General features: G+C 34.7%; 1 non-coding gene across 1 annotated transcript; it reads right to left on the reverse strand.

Annotated features, from left to right (window-relative positions):
• Window positions 1-10,777: 10,777 nt before the first annotated feature.
• LOC129064396 (U6atac minor spliceosomal RNA) lies at window positions 10,778-10,898 on the reverse strand. The gene has a single exon (XR_008528451.1). It is a non-coding gene; the product is annotated as a U6atac minor spliceosomal RNA (small nuclear RNA).
• Window positions 10,899-24,125: the final 13,227 nt, after the last annotated feature.

Here is a 24,125-nt window from a genome sequence, read left to right on the forward strand (position 1 = left end):
AATAATGAGAGCAGAACAGGTATTTATATTATTTCCCTTTGTAATATTATTTGTGAAAAATTTGGACACACTATAAAGTCAGGGAGTCAGAACAGATCATTTTAAGAAGCAGAAGCAAACAGGAAGAGTCTCACAAATAATGGGAAGACAAAGAAACACCCCACAATTGAAAGTAAAGGAGGAATCCCCACAAAGGGAAATAAATAAATAGAGGCAAGTAAAATATCAGATACTGAATTCAAAAAATTCGTTCTAAGGAAGTTCAGTGAACTCAGTGAGCTCAAAGAGAATTACAAAAAGCTATAGGGAAACTATGAGGAATTTGCTCCAAAATATATCAGCATGAAAAAGGACATAGAAAATATCAACAAGAGACAAGAGGAAATGAAGAATACAATTTCTGAATTGAAGAACACAGTAGAAGGAATCAAAAGCAAGCTAGATGAAGCAGAGCATTGAATCAGCGAACTAGAGGACAAGGTAGAAAAAAGCTCCCAGAAAGAGCAAGAAAATGAAAAAATACTCAAACAGAATGAACAGGTGTTCAGGGAAATGAGGACAATGTAATAATATCCATATAATAGGGATACCAGAAGGAGAAGAAGAGGAGCAAAGGATAGAAAACCTGTTTGAAAAAGTAATGATGGAAAACTTCCCTAATTGGAGGAAAGAAAACGTCACGCAAATCCAGGAAGCACAGAGGGACCCATTCAAGAGGAATCCAATGAGGCCCACTCCAAGACACATCATCATTAAAATGACAAATGTCAAAGACAAACAGACAATCCTAAAGGACACAAGAGAAAAACAGGTAAAAACATACAACGGAGCACCAATATGGCTAGCAGCTGACTTCTCGAACAGAAGCACTACAAGCCAAAAGAGGATGGCAAAAAATATTCGAAGGAATGAAAAACAAAGGCCTGCAACCAAGAGTACTCTACCCAGTAAGGCTCTCCATTAAAATGGAAGGCAAAATAAAGAGTTTCCCAGACAAAAGAAAGCTAAAAGAATACACCTGCACCAAATCCGCATTGCAAGATATGCTAAAGGGACTGCTTTAAGAAGATAAATAAAAGAGTAAGAAAGAGAGGAACACAGGTACAAAGGGAAAAAATGAATAAGTACCTATCAATAATAACTTTAAATGTAAATGGATTAAATGCCCCAATCAAAATACATAGGGTAGCTGAATGGATAAGAAAACATGACCCACACATATACTGCCTACAAGAGACCCATGTCAGAAAAAAGACCAACACACACTGAAAGTACAGGGATGGAAAAAAAAATATTCCAAGCAAATGGACAGGAAAAGAAAGTCGGGGTAACAATAGTTACATCAGACAAAATAGATTTCAAAACAAAGGCCATTAAAAGAGACCCAGAAGGACACTCTATAATACTCAGTGGAAGAATCTATCAAGAAGACATAAACATTGTAAACCTATATGCACCCACATTGAAACACCCAAATATAGAAGGAAAATCTTGGAGGACTCCAGGAAAGATATAGACAGCAACACACTTATAGTAGGGGATTTTAACACCCCCCTGTCAAAAATGGTTAGATCTTCCAAACAAAGTATCAACAAGGATATCATGGAACTCAAGGATGCATTAGTTCAAATAGACTTAACTGACATACATAGAACCTTTCATCACAAAGAAGAGAAATACACATTCTTATCAAATGCACATGGAACATTTTCAAAAAGATAGACCACATGTAGGACACAAAAGAAGCCTCAACAAATTCAGGAAAATTGAAATCATAACAAGCATGTTCTCAGACAACAAGGGCTTGAAACTAGAAACCAACCTCAGGGACAAAATTCAAAAACGTTCAAACTCATGGAGACTGAATAGCATGATATTAAACAATGAATGGGTCGATAATGATATCAAAGAAGAAATCAAAAAGTTTCTAGAAACAAATGAAAATGAACACACAACAGTCCAAAATCTATGGGACACAACAAAGGCGGTCCTGAGAGAGAGGGAAGTTCTTAGCAACACAGGCCTGCCTGAAAAAGACAGAAGCATTTCAAATAAATGATCTAACCCTACAGCTTCATGAACTGGAGAAACAAAAACAAATAAATCCCAGAGCAAGTAGAAGGAAGGAAATAAACAAGATCAGTGCTGAACTGAATGACATAGAGACTTAAAGAACAATTCAAAGAATTAATAAATCTAGGAGCTGGTTCTTTGAAAAAATAAAATCAGCAAGCCTTTAAGCAGACTCATCAAAAAAAAAAAAAAAAAGGGAGAGGGCCCAAATAAATATCAGATATCAAAAGAGGAGAAATAACTACTGAGACCACAGAAATACAAAGGATTGTAAGAAATTACTATGAACAATTATATGCCAAGAAATTTGAAAACCTCAATGAAATGGACAGATTTCTGGAAGAATATAACCTTCCAACACTGAATGAAGAAGAGGCAGAAAGCCTGAACAGACCGATAATAGCTGGTGAAATGGAAGCAGTAATCAAAAACTCCCAGCACAAAAAAGCCTTGGGCTGGATGGTTTTACAGGAGAATTTTAGAAAACACTTAAGGAAGAGCTAACCCCTGTCCTTCTCAGACTATTCCAAGAAATCCAAGAAAAGGGAAGACTCCCAAACTCTTTTTATGAGGCCAGCATCATCCTAATCCTAAAACCAGATAAAAACAGAACCAAGAAAGAAAACTACAGGCCAATATCGCTGATGAACATAGACACTAAGATAGTCAACAAAATATTGGCAAACTGCATCCAGCAATACATTAAAAGGATCATCCATCATGATCAAGTGGGATTCATCCCAGGGATGCAGGGATGGTTCAATATATGCGTCAATAAATGTAATACATCACATAAACAAAAGGAAAGATAAAACCACATGATCATATCAATAGATGTGGAAAAATATTTGATAAGGTACAACACCCATTTATGATAAAAACACTCAGCAAAGTGGAAATAAAGATGGGCATAAAAAAATGTGTATGAATGTGACTGCAATGTTTTCATCACAGCAGAACATTTATTTCTTCTAGAAATTTTTACTTCATCTATGTTTCAGTTTCAGTTTAATTCATTGTCTTGTGTAAATTCAAAGTAGAAAATAGAGAAAACTGTACAGTAAATTATGAAATGTTGGAATCTTTAAGTTCATAAATCATACTATTATCTATCTCATTTCCTATCGGTTCTGTTTCACTAGAGAACCTAGCCTCATACATATGTGAACATCATATTTACTCCTCTGATGATTTTTTCAAGCTACCTAGGAAGGTGAGGGTGTGTGTGTATGTGTGTATATGCACACACTTGTGTATTTTACTGGTGAAAACAGTGGAATATTAACACTATTTTATGCTTCATTTAAGGATTACATAATTTTTCTTTACTCTTTACTGTTCTAGTTTCTATGTTAAGCATCTCTAATCATTAGTAACACTAGTAGAAAATTTTAAATATAAAATGATAAAATGTATGCAGGCTTCATAGCATATTAGCAAAGACACTGTTAACTTTATTTCAGTTAAAATATGCTCAGGATAATTTGAGTGTGATTTTTCTATTACGATATACCTTATGTTTAACAAAAGAAAATGAAACAAATAGACATGTTACTAGATATAAAAAAAGAATAATTAGAAAAGGCAAAAGCAGTAAATAATAGACAAGATTAAAAAATGTGTGCTAGCCAATACTTGCACAGTTGGATATCTGGCAACAGTGCATGCTGTGCCACATTAAAGTTTGTGAATATACAGGCATAACACATATGCACACACATGCACACACAACTGTGATATAATTCATCCAATAATTCAAGTATATAACAATTTTAGATTTAATATCACAGTCATCAACAAGCTATATTTATAATTATTTCAGTAAAACTATTAAGATAATTAAGTAGAAAAAAATTTAAATATAGTTTTGAATTATTCTTTTTATCTCTTGGAAGGATGTTGGAAATTTGAAGACTCTATGACTAGTTCTCTACAACAATTTTTGCAAACAGATTATACTCCAACATCATAACTTGTGCTTACATAAAAATTAAACATGAAAATTAAAACTTCCAATTGGGGTAATGCACTGAATCACATATTAAAAATTATTGTGTTAGCCTAACCATATTATGGAAAATCTGAAATATATTACCCATTCACATCATCTTGGTTCTCAGTTTACAGAGTGTGGGTGAACATCCTGCTTAATCTTATCATTAACCTATGTTTTTAAGTTATAGGACCCTGATATTATAAAAAAAATTTTTCATAGATTATACATTTTCCTATATCATATATGTGGATGAGGTTAGAAAAATGTTTTAATAATTAGATATATGGGATTTTGAGGTAATATGAGGGTGTGTCATATATTTCAACAATATAGGATTTAACCATTAGCTCAGAGTCTCAACATTTAAGCATTATAACTTGTCCTTAAGGTAAATAGTTTGTTTATAGAAAGTAAATAAATAGGTAGACATAAATTTACACAAAACAAAACAATGTTTTTTTTCTATATGAAAAGACTGCTATTTGATTATGATTACCTAACTTTGCTTTATTTACCTAATGTAGGATTCATTCAGAATGACAGAGTTCATACATAACAGTTTTTATGTCTTAATAAATTGAATATGCTAAAAATAAAGTTACCAACTTTACAAATTTAGGCATAAGGTATTATCTCTTGGAAATATTTGTTACCACAGATGATGAACTTAAATCAAAATATGTTTTATATCACAGAAATACTTTCCTACTTCCCTCCTAATAACTGTTACTGACTCTAATTGCTTCTTAATCTCTTTTTGAATATGAATTAATATATAACTATTTATTAAATTATGTTAGTCATATACCATTTTCTACAGTTCTTTGAAGATTGTCATATTAATTTAAAATATAGATCCCATTGACTATTTAATAGTACATTATAGAGGTCCTGATGTAATAATTTTTTGTACTTTTATTCTCTTAAAAGGAATAGCTCTAAAATTCAAGCCATAAGCACATGTTCATATTATTATTGCAGTTTGTCTTTTAGTCTCTATGCTTTACTTTATTGAAATTTCTAGTCCTACAAAATGTGTACTGATCAACACACTGATTTTATATCCCCATTATGCCTTCATTCTGTAGTGCAGAAGAAGCCAATCAAGAATCTCAGATATAAATTAAAATCGAGCTTGGCATGGCTATAACTATACTAAAAGAAATTCTGTGTGTTTATTGAGCTATTTCACACTATTTTGCTAACGTCATGAAGAAATCAGTGGCATCACAGCTGCAATACTTGACCCTAAATGTGTGGATGATAGCAAATAGCTTCAGACTAACTATGCAAAGAAGACTTACTTAGACCTATAAAAATCTTTATCAATATTGAATGCTTAATTGGCAGATGTTTAAGAGTTTAGCACTAACTGTACTTACCATTAGTCTCATTTCATGTATCTTCAGTTACTTTCCTAAGTGCAGCTCAATGAACTACAGTAATTACGTGAAATTCCTTACCTTGCATTAAGGATGAGAACTTGTTTCAATTTATAATAATGAATACCTGGGTTGAGAAAGACAAAAATATATAAATCTTTATTCAATTTGTGTTAACACATGGTAATGTTTGCTAATTAAGTAGTTTTGAAAAGAAGAAATTTTTTTCAAAGATAGCATAAGAGAAAAAAATCTAATAGTTTATTATAAATATACTGTAGATTTATCTTTCATTTTAAATTTCAGAATATGTACAGTTAAAAAGAATTGCCCATAATTCCACCCCCTAGATAATCATTGTTCTAATTTAAGAGTGTCAACTTTTAGAGTTGTGTTTGTTGTGTTTACAGTTTGGAGAGCATACTTAAGATTAAATTTTTATCCTAACATTTCATTTAAATAATGAAACTAGTTCTTATGCATCTTTCTTAAAATGCTAAAATTACATTATTCAATTAATTTTTTATCTTAAAATGGTTATATCACTGAAAACATATTGTGGGTGACATTTGCACTTATCATATGTAAAATATATTATCCAAGAGCTTTCCACAAACACCATAATTGCCATAGACTAAAAGTGAGTAGGTTTCTTTTTTAAATAGAGTCATATAATATCGGCAATTTTAGGCATGGGTAACATTTATTGAATCCTTGTGGTATACCACAAAAGGAATGGCATGTAACAAATTAGTTAACCAATTAAATTTCTTATTTTTCCTTCCAATCATAAACCCTAAAGCAGTGGTAGGAAATAGTCTTAATTAAAATAAAAATTTATAATGACATATATAGTTTATTATGATGGTTAACTTTATCTGTCAACTTGACTGGGTCATGGTGCCCAAATATGTGTTCAAACATTATTCTGGGTGTTTCAATGAAGGTGTTTCTGAGATGAGGTTACATGTAAATTGGTAGATTATTCTCCACAATGAGGTATTCATCCAACCGGCTGAAGGCTTTAACAGAACAAAGTCTGACTTCCCTGGATCAATAAGGAATCCTGACAGCAGACTGCATGCATTTGGACTTTAATTGCAACTCTTCCTTCCGGATTGTGGAATTTGCATATCTAAAATTTTGTGAGCCAATTCCAAAAAAAAATAATTGTCTCTCTCCCTCTCTCAATACACACATACACACATTTGAAGTGAAACATGTACATGCATACATGTATGCACACACACATCCTGTTGGTTCTGTTTCTGTGGAAGACCATTGCTAATGCATGTATACATGTGTTTATAAATATGTTTAGCTAAGAAATAAGTCTAGTATCAAAGTTGAAATTTGAACAGAAGGACATGTTTAAATATTTCATTTTTTAATAATGGGGATGAGATGCGTTTTAAGATGGTTTGATCCATGTAACTACCAATAACAAGATATGGAAAATTGCCTATATACCTGTCTGTCTCCCCAAAAAAGATATTAGCTTTTTAAAATATTAAATGCATTTTTAAAAATCCTTATTCCCAATTTATGTAGCTCATTTTTTAGTGCTTAATAAAAGTGGTGTGAGACTTCCAGTCAAGACGGTGGTGTAGGCAGAATGTCTCACCTCTTCACACAACCACTTCAAAATTACAACTAAAATATAAATCAACCCTCAGAACCATCAGAAATTGAGTTAATGGAAATCTGGCAACTACCAAATTAAAGATATCACATCCATCCAGACTCGTAAGACGGGCACAGGCACAGACCAGGTTGGTCCCTCATTCATGTATAGTGGATAAAAATCCAGGAGAGATATCTAGGGAGCAAGGAGTCCTAGCCCCACACTAGGTCCCCCAGCCTGGGGTTCCAGTGCCAGGGAGATAAGTTCCCACAACTTCTAGCTGCAAAAACCAGTGGGGAAGCCCTGGTGGAAGAAAATTCTGGAGCCCCAAGAAGTTCATCTTAAATAACCCACACACAGACTCCCCTACACAGACACACTCCCTCTGAGCTCCAGCACTGGGTAACAGCTTGAAAGGCATCACTGATATAGAGGGAGGAACTGAAGTATCTGGCATCAAGGTGGGCAGAGGCCATTGTCCCTTTTCTAAGCCCTTCCCTCACAGGGCCAGGAGGCTGGTACCATATCTGGGACTCCTTCAATCTGGGTAACACTATTTGACTCACCATGGAGACCCCCAGAGACTCCTTGCCACCCAGCTGAGGAGCTGACCCAAGCTGCTTTTCCATATGAATGGCTGGTCTTGGCGCACCGTTCACAACTTCCTAAATCCTATCAAATAAGCAACAGCTGGCCTCTGTGAGCCCCAGGTCTGCCACTAGCAGTAGCCAGCCAAGATTCACAGCTTGGCTTTGTTTGGGAAGCTCCAAGCCCAGAACAAGCATCAACCATCTCAGATTGGTTTATAGCTCAGGCATGTTTGTCTGGGGCAAAACACAGGTGGGAGCTGACCATGGCCTGCAAAATCCAGGAAACCCCAAGGCCAGTACACCCAGTGTGCCACTACAGACCACAGCGGAGCACCTTGCCCCAGCACAGCTGATCCTCCATGGAGGGTGGAGGTGGGTGTTAAGTGGTTGAGTTACACAGCCAATCCTTGAAGCTGACTGGTTTGGATAAACCCTTCCCATTAATCTTCCAATAGTGACCAAGGTTCAACTACAAGAGTAGGTTGTACTCAGCCTGCACCTCAAGCACTCAGCTTGGGTGATAGGGGAGGTTGTGCCACTGGATCCTACAGGACACCTACTACATTAGGCCACGCAACCAAGACAGGGAGTCAAAGTTGCTCTACCTAATACATAGAAATAAACACAGAGAGACTGCCAAAATGAGAAGACAAAGCAACATGGCCTAAATGAAAGAACAGATCAAAATTCCAGAAAAAGAGCTAAACAAAATGGAGATAAGCAATCTATCAGATGTAGAGTTCAAAACACTGGTTATAAGGATGCTCAAGGAACTTCGTGAGGACTTCAACAGCCTAAAAAGATCCAGTCAGAAATGAAAGATACACTAATTGAAATAAAGAATAATTTACAGGAAAGCAACAGTAGAGTGGATGAAGTCAAGAACTAAATCAATGATACAGAACATAAGGAAACAAAAAACAAACAATTAGAACAATAAGAAGAAAAAAGAATCCAGAAAAATGAGGATAGTATAAGCAGCCTCTGGGACAACTTGACGAGGTTCAACATTCACATTATAGGGGTGCCAGAAGAAGAGAAACAGCAAGTAATTGGAAATCTATTTGAAAAAAATAATGATAGAAAACATCCCTAATTGGTGAAGGAAATAGACATACAAGACAGGAAACACAGAGAGTCTCAAACAAGATGCATGCAAAGACACCCACTCCAAGACATATTATGATTAAAATGTCAACGGTTAAAGATAAAGAAAGGATCTGAAAAGCAACAAGATAAAAGTAGTTGGTTATTTACAGTAGAGTTCCCATAAGACTGTCAGCTGATTTCTCAAAAGAAACTTTGCAGACTAGAAAGGATTAGCAAGAAATATTCAAAGTCATGAAAAGCAGGGACCTATAGCCAAGATTGCTCTACCCAGCAGATATAATTTAGAATGGAAAAGCAGATAAAGAGCTTCCCAAACAAGAAAAAATTGGAGTTCATCATCACTAAACTGTTATTATATGAAATGTTAAAAGGACTTATTTAGGAAAAGATCAAAATGATGAACAATAAAATGGCAAAAAATACAAATCTGTCAATAACTGAATCTAAAAAACTAAGCAAACAAGAACAGAGACAGAATCATGGATACAGAAAGCATTTTGATGGTTGCCAGATGGGAGGGTGGTGAGGAGGGATGGGTGAAGAGGTGAGGGGACTAAGAAGTACAAATAGGTAGTTACAGAATAGCCATGGGGATGTAAAGTACAGTAGGGGAAATGGAGTAGCCAAAGAACTTACATGCATGACCCATGGACAGGAATACTGTGTGAGGATTACCTGAGGGAATGGAGGGTGCTGGAGGGGAGGGAAGGGGGGAAAATCAGCACAACTGTAATAGCATAATCAATAAAATATAATTTAAAAATAAAATACTTAGAATAAAGAAATCAATGAAAAAATAAAATAAATAAAATTGGTGTAATGAATGTATCATGAACTCTCAACTCTTGTTTCCATTGTAGTCTGCTTTCTTTCTAAAAAAAAATACATACCTTAGCCATGAGAAAAGATGAAACACTGCCATTTGCAACAACATGGTTGGATCTTGGGAATATTATGCTAAACAAAATAAGTCAAACAGAAAAAGCTAAGAACCATTTGTTTTTACTCATAGGTGGGATATAAAACTGAAAACAACAAATGGACAAGAAAAACAAATAACTGAAAACTCACAGGCACAGAGGATCAAATATAAGGTGATGAAAAAAGATTTGACTCTAAGTGGTGGGCACACAGTGCACTATACATATGATATGTTATGGAATTGTTTACTTGAAACCTAGATAATGTTATTAACTAACATCACCCCAATAAATTTAACTAAAAAATAAATAAAACACAACTTTTCTGTGTCTGGAGGACTTCACTAGGTCAGCCTGCCTGGCACCATATTTTTCCTGTCTTTTCTCTCAGGTCAAGGTCTACCCCAATTTCAGTAGAAAATGTTCTTGTTTCCTATCTTATTTACTTCTCAAAATATCTTTTAAGAAGGCACTATTGTCAACATTTACATGGCATAAAAATCAAATTCACAGAAGTTAAAGGGATTCATTTAAGTCCAGTGCCACTTGAAATAAACATTAGACATATCAGCATATCAAGGCATGAACCAGAGTATAGTCCAACTGAATTGCCCAACATTTTTTCACTTTATTGAATATGCCTTATTTTGTCTTCTTCTTTCTCTCTTCTCCCTGTACGGTTTAATTTCTACAAAGTTGTTTATACCCCCATTCTTTATTTCCTCAACTTATATCTTTAGGCCATTATTTTGACTTCTGTCTACTTACATACAAAAAGTTGTCTCTACATTTATCAATGAGAATTATACATATCTTATATGTATATAGGTTATACATATATCTTCTTTGACTAATCCCCTTCACCTTCTTTCATCAAGCCTCCTCTCTCCTCCCCCTGACAGCTCTCAGTCTGTCCCAGGTATCCATAGCTCTGTTTCTATTTTGTCAGTTTATTTTGTTCATTAGATTCTACATATAAGTGAGATCATACAGTATTTGCCTTTCAGCAACTGGCTTATTTCAGTTAGCATAATCTCCAGATCCATCCATGATGTTGCAGAAGGTAAGATTTACATCTTTTTTAAACATGATGATTACCTGCCACGAATTAGGTGGTAATGCCTTAACCATATGCATGTTGTTAGGCCAAAGAACCTCTTGCACCTTTTCAAGGGGAGTGCTAACTTTCCTTTCATGTAACACAAGAATCATAAGGTTTAGTAAAATGGTTGTTACCTCTTTCTTTATCTCTTATATATTATTTTATATTGAGTATTAAATGATTACTTGGGAAATCCATTAATATTTGAAAATTTTTTAAGGAAAAACAAGGAGAAAATATTATACTATATAAACTTCTTTTTTTTAAATTTATTTACTTTTTAAATACATTTGTCTCTGCCTCCCCCCCACCTCTTTCCCTTGCCCCCTCCCTCCTTCCCTCCCTCAGCTCTTCCAAAAGTCAAATTCATAGAATCATTGAATAGAATTGTGGTTGCAAGGTTCAGAGGTGGGCATTGGGGAGATGTCTGCTTAGGGTAAAAACAGTTACAAGATGAGAATGCTCTGGAAATCTAATGTATAGCATGGTAACTATATAGTTAATAACACTTTATTGTATACTTGAAATTTACTAAGAAAGTAGCTTTTTTTAAATTCCTTTTTTTTGCATTTTTATTGTTCAAGCACAGTTGTCTCCATTATCTTACCACCACTCTCCCCTTCCCCATGTACCCTCACCTCCCGCCCTCAATCCTGCTTTGGCCCTGCTTTGGCTTTATCCATGGGTCCTTTATACTTGTTCCTTAATGAGAGTAGCTCTTAAGTTATCTAACCTCATTTAAAAAAAGTAACTATATGAGATGATAAACATGGTAATTAACTTGATTGTGATCATCATTTCATAACATATGTATATATTACATCATCACATTGTATACTTCAAATATATATAATTTTTTATTTTTCAACTATACCTCAAAAAAGCTGGAAAAGAAACTATAAAATGTGTTAAAAATCTATTTCAACTTACTCCAGAGGCTATCTCCTTGTACCACTCTAGTTTTTGTTCCAGAGTGTTTCTCAAAGAATTAATGTAGTACACAAAAGTATTTAGAGTAAGTTGCTTTTAGAAAGGAGTTAGGAGATGAATAAAATTAAATGCATAACAAATATTCTTTTCAATCACCTGTTTTATATGATGATTCATTGATCATTTTTCCTGGGGAAGAGAGGTATCATGAGAGGGTGAGTTGTGTCTTATGTACCCCTCCACTTTGAATAATCACTACTTAGTAGATTCTATGCATTTAATAATTATTTGTTAAGTGAATTAATTTTTAAATTTGTTCGAGACCATTTAAAGAGATAGTAAGTATTGCATATAATATGCAGGCCTCCTTAAATAGAACAATCTAATTCACTCTTAGGAAAAGTGGTTAAAAACTTGCTTAAATTGTGCTATGTTTCACTGGGCCAAGACCAAATTAACCATCATTTCAGCTCCATTAGCTTGATTATGTAATGAGAATTGGAAAGACAATTTATTGAAAAACACCTAACCTGTAAGTCATACTAAACTAAATTAAATACATTCTTAAAGCAGCAAATTACCATCTGTTCACTTTTTCTAAAAGCTACAGAGTTTGAGATTAAGACTGCAAAGGGAAAATGATGTGGTGATGAAAAGTTAAAGAGTGTGAATTATACAGATTGCATTCCATCACATATTCAAAAGAATATATAAAATCATATCAATAGATTAACATTTAACTGTATGTAATATATTTCCTTTTAAATTCCTTTTAAATATTATCAGTATAAAATATCAGGGATGTAAAACACCAGCAGAGACTTTACTTGTTCCAAAATTATATTTTTACTAACTCATTCAAATGTGTACAATACTTTTGTCTTTGTTTTTTTGTAAAATTAAAAAAAAATTATTGTTGTTCAAGTACAGTTGTGTCCATTTTCCCCCATGTCCACCTCCCACCCTTGATCCTACCCCTTTTGACTTTGCCTATGTGTCCTTTATACATGTTCCTTGATTATACTTCCCCTCTATCCACCTCTTATCCCCTCCTCCCCTCCTCTGGTTACTGTCAGACACTTCTGCTAGAAAGGCATGCACAAGGCCCATAAACATATGAAAGGTTGCTCAGCATCACTAGCCATCAGAGAAATGCAAATTAAAACCACAATGAAACACCACTTCACACTGGTCAGAATAGCCATCATAAACAGATCAACAAACAACAAGTACTGGCAAGGTTGTGGAGAAAAGGGAACCCTAGCTGGTGGCAATGCAGACTGGTGCAGCCACTGTGGAAAAGAGTGTGGAATTTCCTCAGAAAACTAAAAATAGAACTGCCTTTTGATTCAGCAATACCACTGCTGGGAGTATTCTCTAAGAATCCTGAAACACCAGTTCAAAAGAACCTATGCACCCCAATGTTCATAGCAGCATAATTTATAATAGCTACATGTTGGAAGCAACCTAAATGCCCATCAGTAGATGATTGAATCAAAAAACTATGGTACATTTACACAATGGAATACTACACAGCCGAAAGAAAAGAAGAGCTACCCTTCGCAACAGCATGAATGGATTTCGAGAGCATTATGCTAAGTGAAATAAGCCAGGCAGTGAAAGACAAATACCATGTGATTTCACCTATAAGTGGAATCTAATCAACAGAACAAACAAGCAAGCAAAATATAACCAGAGACTTGGAAATAAAGAAGAAACTTCCTTTGTTTTATTGCTAACACCTCTATATGAGTTTGATTATTATCTGTGAACATAAAGTAATTTCACAAAAAGGAAAGCAATATTTTGTACTTGATCATTAAAGTTCAGAATTGAAATAAAATTTTTCAATCCTCTCTACTGATTAGCTAAACTAAATTGACTAAACACAGCCTAGTGCAAACACACAGTACTGAAGTTAGGCAGTTCGGTTTGAAGAGCCAAGAAAATGAATGGGTAACATATCATGACAAAGAGCATTCGGTCTATGTTAAAAAAAAAAGTACCATTTTTGGAATTTGAGTAACTGATCCTTCCTTGCATCATATAATGAGAATAATTACAAATGACTCTTAATCCAAATTTCTTAGAATAAATATATATTCTTCTAAGTTCATTGATTTTTGTTCACGATCTGTCTGTCTTCCTAGCCCTGATTCCAAACTTATAAATTCAACAAATGTATTTTGAATACTTCTAATGTATAGGGAACATTTTTAAATGAAAAAAAATTTCTATCTTTTAACATGTTATTCTTTTAATATTTTCTACTTGTTCTAGGTTTGGAGACTCAGGCACACTTCCATTTGTGGCTTATAAGCTTGTTTCTGTTCATTTTGAATCTTCACACTTTCTTGTTTTAGCATCAACACACACCAGTGACCCTCAACACTGCCACATCCACAAATTGAGAAAGATTCAAGCACATAATAAGAATAACTTTTTAAGACCATTTGTTATTAAACCCTAAAACTCCCTGATGAAAAACTGTCATATGCCTGGTACAGATCAATGGTGAAGACATAGAAAAGGTTTAAACCATTTTTTAAGTTCATTACTTCTCAACATTGATTTGTTTTAGAAAATTAATATGGGGAAACAACATTTAACAGATATTGGTTACATTTAAAATACTAAATTTGTGGTTGTAGTGGACAATATTTCATTTCTGCCTTCATCTAGTATAAAGTAGAAAAGCACTTAACCAACAACAGAACTCAATACCTACTTTAGAGCTTATAATTTAGTATAGAGTAAGTAGAGAACATAGACAAAATAAATAAAATGTGTAATATGTTAGGTAGTAAGTGTAATGGGGAAAATAAACAATTGTAATGGATAGGTACAATTTAAAATGGTGGTTAAGATAAGTTACAAATAAAAATTACATTTACATAAAGACCTAAAGGCCATGACAGAGTGAGCCATTCAGCTAATGGGGAGAAGTGGCCTAAGCAGAGGGAAACCTAAGTGCAGATGCCATGAATGAGTTTGTGTGATTTGATTATTAAAGAATAGCAAAAAGTGAAAGTCACCGTCTGAGAAGAAGAAGAGGAAGAGGACGAGAAAGAAGAGGGGGAGGAGGAGGGAGAGGAAAAGAAGAAGAAGTCAGGGAAACAAAAATGTGGAAAAAGGAAAAAAGAGGAAGGAAAAGAAATGAAAGCAATTGATAAAGCAGGAATCTGGACAATCACATGGTAGATGCAGGTAGACTGTTAAGAAATGAGACATTGTCCTGGCTGGGTGGCTCAGCTGGTTGAAGCATAGTGCTGTACACCAGGAGGTTGTGGGTTTGATCCCTAGTCAGGACACATACATAGTTTGAGGGATCAGTCCCCGGTTGGGGCAGTATGAAATGCAACTGTCTGATGTTTTTCTCTCACATCAATGTTTCTTTCCCTTGCAAGTCAATAAACATATCCTTGGGTGGAAAGTTAAAAAATACAAGTGCATTTATTATTCAATTAAAAATTATGTTCTGTCAGAGAAGAGATGGCTTGGGGGACTCGGTTAAAAAGGCAAAGGGATTAAGGGAAGACAACCTCACAGACATGGGCAACTATATGGTGATTATCAGAGGGAAAGGGGTTTGGGGGCAGATAGAAGATTGTAAAGGGGGGATAAATGGTGATGGAAGGAAACTTACTTGGGGTGGTGAATACATAATACAATATACAGATGCTGTATTATAGTCATGGAATTGTACTATATAATTTATAGTACAATTTATATAATTTTATATAATTTATATAATTTTATCAACCAACATCACCCCAATAAATTCAGTAAAAATTATATTGATGTTATAGATTCACTTATTGTTATTATTAAATCTCAGTTTAACCTGACACCTCTGTCCAAGATTATTAGGAGATAGGATCAAGAAAAAATGTTCTTGTAGATGTTCATGTGTAACAACATAAGTAAATTTGAGAGGAGAGAAAATCGAAGAGTTATCTATTCATTTATATTTATACATAATTCTTTGAAAATACAGAAATCTTTGGCAGATATGAGACGATGGTTTAAGAACGAAAAATCTAGATACTAAAGCAAAGTGTGATACTAGCATGCATTGGGTTACGCATATAATCAATGTAGTATTTCTGAGTGTCTTACAAAAGATAATCTATCAAACATCATTGCACAAAAGTTTCTCTTTGCTTGGAATTCATCTTTTAGGTGTCTGGACATTTTTCTTGTTTAGAAATGGTACAGGGCAAAGTGGACCCACATCTTAGATGTAGGGACTTACAATTCATAATTGTGAACATAAACTTTCTTTTTTTTTTTTTTTCTATTTTATTTATTTATTTTATTTATTTATTTTTTTTAATTAATTTATTTACTTTTTAAATACATTTGTCTCTGCCTTCCCCCCACCTCTTTCCCTTGCCCCCTCCCACCTTCCCTCCCTCAGCTCTTCCCCTTTGGTTTTGTCCATGAGTCCTTGCTATATGTTCCTTGACTTTCCCCTTCCCTTCCCTTTCCCTGCCCCCCCTTCCCTCTTGTCTCTGTTGATTTCTTTTCCTTTCAGTGTTGCTGGTCTTATTTTCCTTGCATCTTTGTATTGTTGGTTAGGTTCCGCTTATAGGTGAGATCATATGGTATTTGTCTTTCGCCCCATGGCTTATTTCGCTTAGCATGATGCTCTCCAGTTCCATCCATGCTGTCGCAAAGTTTAGTGAACAGAAACTTTCAATTTCTTGTAGCCATAATGTAAAGTCCTTCTGAGATTGCATGTAATAAATAAGAATATATTTATTAGGTCAGGCAGTTTTTTGGTGGAGTCTATGTACACTATGTACACTATCATGTCATCTGTAAACAATGATAGTTTTACTTCCTCTTTTCCAATCTAGATGCCTTTTATTTCTTTTTCTTGTCTATTGTTGCGGCTAGGACTTCCAATACTATGTTGAAAAGAAGCGGTGAAAGTGGACAGCCTTTTCTTGTTCCCGATCTTAGTGGGAAAGCTTTTAGTTTTTGCCCATTGAGAATATTGTTATAAAAATAGCCTCTTCAACAAATGATGTTGGGAGAGCTAGACAGCTACATGCAAAAAATTGAAATTTGACCACCAACTTACACCCTACACAAAAATAAACTCAAGATAGATAAAAGACTTATATATAAGTCACAACACCATTAAAGTCCTAGAGGAGAACATAGGTAGGAAACTCTCAGATATCCCACACAGCAATACTTTCACCAATATATTAGAGCTGGGGCATAAAGAAAGAATAAGCAAATGGAACTTCATCAAAATAAGAAGCTTCTGCATGGCTAAACAAAACATCAGCAAAATGAAAAGGGAACCAACCATATGGGAAAATATATTTGCCAATGATACATCAGATAGGGGTTTGATCTCCAAAATATATAAAGAACTCACATGACTCCATTCCAGGAACACAAACAATCCAATTAAAAAAATAGACAAAGGACCTGGACAGATACTTCTCCAAAGAGGACATACACAGGACCCAGAGACATATGAAAGGATACTCTTCAACACTAGCTGTCAGAGAGAAGCAAATTAAAACCACAATGAGGTACCACTTCACACCGGTCAGAATGGCCATCATAAACAGATCAACAAACAACAGGTGCTGGCGAGGCTGTGGAGAAAAGAGAACCCTAGTCCACTGTTGGTGGGAATGCAGACTGGTGCAGCCACTATGGAAAGCAGTGTGGAATTTCCTCAAAAAGCTAAAAATAGAACTGCCTTTTGACCCAGTGATTCCACTGCTGGGATTATACCCTAAGAATCCCAAGACACCAATTCAAAAGAACCTATGCACCCCAATGTTCATAGCAGGACAATTTACAATAGCCATGTGTGGGAAGCAACCTAAGTTCCCATCAATAAATGAGTGGATCAAAAAGCTATGGTACATTTACATAATGGAATACGACACAGCAGAAAGAAAGAGCTACTACCCTTCATGACAGCATGGATGGAACTGGAGAGCATTATGCTAAGTGAAATAAGCCAGGGGGCGAAAGACAAACACCATATAATCTCACCTATATGTGGAACCTAATCAACAAAACAAACAAGCAAGGAAAATATAACTGGCAACATTGAAAGAAAAAAGGAACTGACAGTAATGAGAGGGAAGGAGGGAGGAAGGTAACAGGAAAAGAAGGGGAAGGGTCAAATCAAGGAACATGCATAAAGGACCCATGGACGAAGCCAAGGTGGGGATGGATTGAGGGTGGAGTCGTGGAAAATAGTGGCGGGAAAATGGAGACAAATGTATCTGAATAATAAAAAAAATTTAAAAAAAAGAATACACTTAAATTTAAACTCAATAGTTTCACCAGTTGTAAAAGTCAAACATAGTGCCAACCTCAGGTCTTTTATCTGGTATACATGTTCTCCTATTGTGTGGCTTTATACATATGTGTGTGTGTGTGTGTGTATTCCCTTTTTAATTTTTATCTTTATTGTATTTTTCAGTTGCCATTTCATCCCTTTATACCCTCTCCTCGCTGCAATCACCACACTGTTGTCAATGTCCATACGTCCTTTCTTCATTTTGCCCAATTCCTCTACCACATCCCTTCCCCCCTTCACTACCTGTCATCCTGCTCTCTATCTATGAGTCTATTTCCATTCTCCTTTTTCATTCAGTTTGTTCATCAGATTCCACATATGAGTGAAATCATATGGTATTTGTCTTTCTCTGACTATTTCACTTAGCATAATTATCTCTATGTCCATCCATGCTCTCACAAAAGGTAAAACTTTCTTCTTTTTTATGGTCCAGTAGTATTCCAGTGTATAAATGTCTCATAGTTATTTTATCCTCTCATTTACTGATAGACACTATTTTTAATAGTTTATTTTGTATTGTACATTTTTATTACCATTTATCCCCTTTTAACATCTTCCACCTCCTGCCTGCTTCCAATAATCACCACATTATTGTCCATGCCATGAGTTTTTTAGTTGTTTTTTTTTTTTTGCTCGAACAGTTTCTTTAAAGATCAAAAGTTTTGAATTTTGATAATGTTAATTTTATTATTTTCTGTGTGTGGATTGTGTTTCTCATCAACAAATATTGTCATAAACATAGTTTATTTTTATAGATCTGTATTATTAGAAAGAATTATTCTCTTTCTATTCCTAAATTGCTGTCTTTAAAAGATCATGAATAGATCAAGTGTTGTCAAATGCTTTATATATCTATTAAACTTTATCATATAAAATTTCTTTAGTGTTTTAATGTATCTCATTGCTTTTGCATTTAGAACATGTATTATATTCCCAAATTAAGCCCTAACTGTTATTGATGAGTTACTCTTTTAAATACTGCAAATTTGAGTTGCTTTATGTTACTGAGAATTATTGCATTTATATTGATGAGGTATGTCAGTCTTTAGTTTAGGTTTATATTTTGTACTTGTTTTTTTAATGTCTTTGTCTTTTATTGAACCCAGAGTTATCCTAGCTTCCTTAAATGTTGAGAAAACTTCCATATTCTTCTATTTTCTAAAAATCTTTATATAGAATTTAAATTATTTCTGTAGTAAACCACTTTCAAAGCTGGCTTTCAGTGATTCCACACCTCCTCATATTCATGGTCTTGTGTAATCCTCTTCCCTTGATTGTGGGCTGGATCTAGTGACTTGCTTCTAATAAATAGAGTATGGAAAAGGTGATAGGATGTCACTTCTAGCATTAGGTTATAATAGACTGTTACTTGGTCTTGCAAGTGTTGTCTGTTTTATACCCTCTCTCCAACTTGATTTGATGAATAAGATGTCATGTTGTGAGACGATTTATGAAATGGTTCCAAGGGTAAGAAATCTGGGGAGTCCTCCAGACAAGTGCTCATAAGCAGCTGAGGCCTCAATTCAACAGTCCACAGGAACTGAATTCTGCTAACAGCAACGTGTGTGAGCAAGGAAGCAGAACCTTTTCAGCCAGCCATAATTGACTAGAAATGTGAGAGACCAGAACCACAGGGTGTGATAGAGCTACTTTCCAACTAAATATAGGTAGTTTCATCTTCCATGAAAACTGTCTGTTTTATTTTCCATATTTTACCGGTTATAATGCACACTTTTTTGCCCAAATTTTTGAGGGAAAAATAAAGGTGTTTATTATATGGAGGTAGTACCTGAAATACCTTGTATTTGTTCTTGTTTTGTTATTATTTGTTATATAAAATTTCTTGTACCATAATATGTCAAAAAATAAATGCTAAAATTCCTTTATAATACAAAAAACAAATATCTAAATATAAATAAATACAAAATCAAATTAAAAAATTAAAATGAAAGATTTTTTATGTGAAAGTTTGGGCCAAAAGCATGGGCACGCATTGTACATTATACACAGCAAAATATGGTAGTCAAATTTATTGGCACAAAATTCTATTTAATATATCCTAATTATTATTTTACTCTCTAGGTTTTGTATCAATGTTCTTTTTATCTGTTCTGGTTTTGGTAAATGTGTCTACAGTCTTTATCTTCCTCTGACTGGCTAGAGGTCTGTCAATTATATTGTTATTTCAAAAAACAACTTCCATTTATTCCTTTCATTGTTTTTCTTGTTTTAATGTCATTATCACCTGCTGTAAACTTTATTTTCCTAATTCTACTTTCTTTGTATTTAATTTTATTTCATTAGTTTCTTAAGGTTTGAGTCACAGCCATTTTTTCAAAACATTTTTCTTCTCTCATATGAGCATTTAATGCAATAAATTTTCCTGTCAGCACTGTTTTAGTTGCATTAAATAAATTTTGATTTGTTGTGACTTAATTTTTTTTATTGTTGTTCAAATACAGTTGTCTTCAGTTTTGCCCAAACACTGTCCCCTGCCCCACCCACTTCCACCTCCCACTATCAGTCCTAACTCTCCTTTGCTTTGTCCATGCATCCTTTGTATACATTCCTTGATGATCCTTTCCCTTCTTCCCCAGTTATTCCCCTCCCCGCTCCTTTCTGGTTACTGTCAATCTATTCTTTATTTCAATATCTCTGGTTATATTTTGTTTGCTTCTTTGTTGTGTTGATTAGTTTCCACTTACAGGTGACGTTATATGGTATTTGCCTTTCACTGCCTGGCTTATTTCACTTAGCATAATGCTCTCCAGATCCATCCATGCTGTCATGAAGGGTAGGAGCTCCTTCTCTCTTTTTGCTGCATAGTATTTCATTGTGTAAATTTACCAGTTTTTTGATCCACTCATTTACTGATGGGCACTTAGGTTGATTCCAGCACTTGGCTATTGTAAATTGTCCTGCTATGAACTTTGGGGTGCACAGGTTCTTTTGAACTGGTGTTTCAGGATTCTTATGGTATAATCCCAGCAGTGGAATTGCTAGGTCAAAAGGCAATTCCATTTTTAGTTTTTTGAGGAAATTAAAGACTGTGGTAAATAATATTTATATGCCTCTTTTTTCCTAAAACTTTAGAGTATGTGTGAAAGGGTTAAGAGGCATGAGGTATGTTGGATTTGGGTGTTGAGTTTATTGTTCTTTTTACCATTGATTTAAAATTTCTCTAATGTTACCTTTTCCTCACTGTGGGTGCTGGGTTTTGGGAGGAATTTTTTCAATGTTCCTGTTCCACTCTCAGCTTTAGACATTTCTTATGTGCCTCAATATCACAGAAGTTCTTTCTCTACCCTCCTGCTTTTCCTCTGATGGTAGAATGCTTTATTGATACTCAATGCTACAGATTAAATGTGTGTCCCTCAAATTCATATGGTGAAATCCTGACTCCCAGTACCTCAGAATGTGACTATGTTGGAAGAGATGGCTTTTAAAGTCATGACTAAATTAAAATGAGGTGCTTAGGATGAGCCTGGGGCAATCTGACTGGTGACCTCATAAATAGAGAAAATTATTACTGAAAAAGATATACCAGGAATGTGTATGCACAGAGAAAAGACCATGTGAGTACATAGCAAGAAGGCATCTATCTGCAAGCCAAAGAGAGAGGTATTCATACTTTGATATTGATCTTGGACTCCCGATCTCCAGAACTCTTGACAAAATGATTTTTTGTTGAATAAACCACCCAGTCTAAGATATTTTGTTACGGTAGCCCTAGCAAACTCACATAATCAAGGTTTTCTATTTCTGTTGGGAAAATGAGGCTGTCTTGTCTCTCATACTGATGTAAGTAAGCATTGCCTGCATTCCTGGACCTTTGGTGCTGGGCTTTTTCAATTTTATTGCTCCGCCTCCACCATTAGTTGTCCAGTTGCCTGGGGCCAGCAAATTTTCCTTCCTTTTCCCAGATGCAGTGCCTCTGTTTTATTTGCTTGTTTTCCCTGTTCTTCCCCCACCACCACCGCCCCTCCAGTTGCAATGGATCTTCAGATATGTCATTGGCATTTCAATATTTGCTGCGCTTTTATCAAGGAATTGTGTTTTTCCCTTAGAATATCTCCTTTTTAAGAGTTCAAGGGCCAATGGGGTAAAGGAGCATGAATAAAACAGTAGATACAATCCAGGGTGACAGGTTGCCTTCTAGAAAAATGTAAAGCAGAGTAGGAAAACAGAGCCATGTGAATATTATATCTGGGAGCATTAGGGAAGGTTTCATCATAGTAGTAACAGAAGAACTAAGATTTACATCAACTATTTAACTTCTCTATGCTAGTTACCAGACTACGCAATAAACTGATGTGTTTAACATATCAATAAGTCCCAGAGTAGATGGCCCTTCTTGAGATAGGCAAGATGAAGATTTATATGTGTTTCATAGAAAAGAAATATAATGTAGCCTGTTCTATTAAGTGCCTGAAAAGAAATTTAAACTAGAAATCATCAGAGGCAAACATTTGTTTGCACTGAATGAAATTCAAGTGAAATTTAGCAAATATGCTAAGGAAAATTGGTCAATGTGCAATAAATCTGTATTGTAATAATTCCCATACAAATAACATTCTACTTGGAGCAATCATTCTCAATTAACCCCTTTCTTATCTGAATTATATTTAAGATAATATTTCTATCAAAAATATTTCTTCAAATAATTCTTTCAAGTTGCCCTCCTAAACAAGTAGTTCTCATTAATATGTATTAAGATTAAGTCACTTTTGGACTAGGATTTAGAATTCATGAATTTAGGCTTTTTCTACTTTTGAGTTTATCAATTTCTGCAATTTGACATTAGTAATAAAGTGGTATTTAGAAGCAGTTTAATGTTAACATGTTCTTTATTCAGTTTCATGTAACATAAGCAACATATGGATTCAACTTATTAATTTTTACTTCTACCCAGAGTGATAATTTCTACATATGGGATTTCAGGCAGACATCAAGGCAAGGGTGGCAGGAGACAGCAAAGGACAAAGGGTAAGGAGTACAGGTTGGTCATCTCTGTCCCCTGTAACTTCTCTCGACCTCTCATGTCCAGGACTGTGGAGCACAGCAATCAGTGAGTACAGGTAAGGGTAGGAGACAATGTTTTTGTTCATTGTTGTGTTTCTGGTTTTCTTCTGATCAGAGCACATCACTGCCCTGAACAAAACAGGGCTTCCTCTGCAGGGTGCCAACCACCAGCTGTCATCTGGTGCGAAATGACAGAAGGGGAAATACTAGTATATATATTTTATGTAGGTAAAAATGAAATAGAAAAATAAGAAATGATACTGTTGAATTAACATATTTAATGGTATGGAGAAGACTGTAATGTAAATTGATATAATTGTATGCCAAGACAGGAAGAGAATATGCATAGATTAGTATAAACACAATAGATTAGGTCAAGAAGAAGTGCCAGATGGCTAGAAAAAGAGATTTCCACATTGTTGGTACATGGAACTACAGGAACTTCAGGAATAGCCACTACTTATAAATGCAAAAAGATGTGCATTAGTACTCATTGGAAGCACCTATCAATGAGACTTGGCATACATTACAAGCCAAAGCACTTTGGAAATTTAAGGTAACATTAAAATTAATCACTTTTACTATTTAATGAAGTTCTCCTTTTAAAAAACCACTTCAGATATTTTGAAAGAAAGGCATATGAGCCAATTTTCTTAATTACTTTTTGTAAATATTCTTGTGTGTATTATAAAATGGATAAGAGATTTAAAACAAAGATTCCACATATAAGTGAGATAATATGGTATTTGTCTTTTACAGACTGGCTTATTTCACCTAGCATAATACTCTCCCTTTCCATCTATGCTGTTGCAAAAGGTAAGACTTCCTTTCTTTTTACTGCTCTGTAGTATTCCATTGTGTAAATGTACTACAGCTTTTTTTATCCACTCATCTACTGATGGGCACTTAGGCTGTTTCCAACTCTTGGTTATTGTAAATAACACTGCTATAAACATAGAGGTGGATATAGTCTTTTGAATTGGTATTTTGGGATTTTTAGGATATATTCTCAGAAGTGGGATTGCTGGGTCAA

The sequence above is a fragment of the Pteronotus mesoamericanus genome, unplaced genomic scaffold (assembly GCF_021234165.1).
Source record: "Pteronotus mesoamericanus isolate MK-2021 breed Mesoamerican mustached bat unplaced genomic scaffold, CSHL_Meso_final contig_100, whole genome shotgun sequence".
NCBI lineage: Eukaryota > Metazoa > Chordata > Mammalia > Chiroptera > Mormoopidae > Pteronotus > Pteronotus mesoamericanus.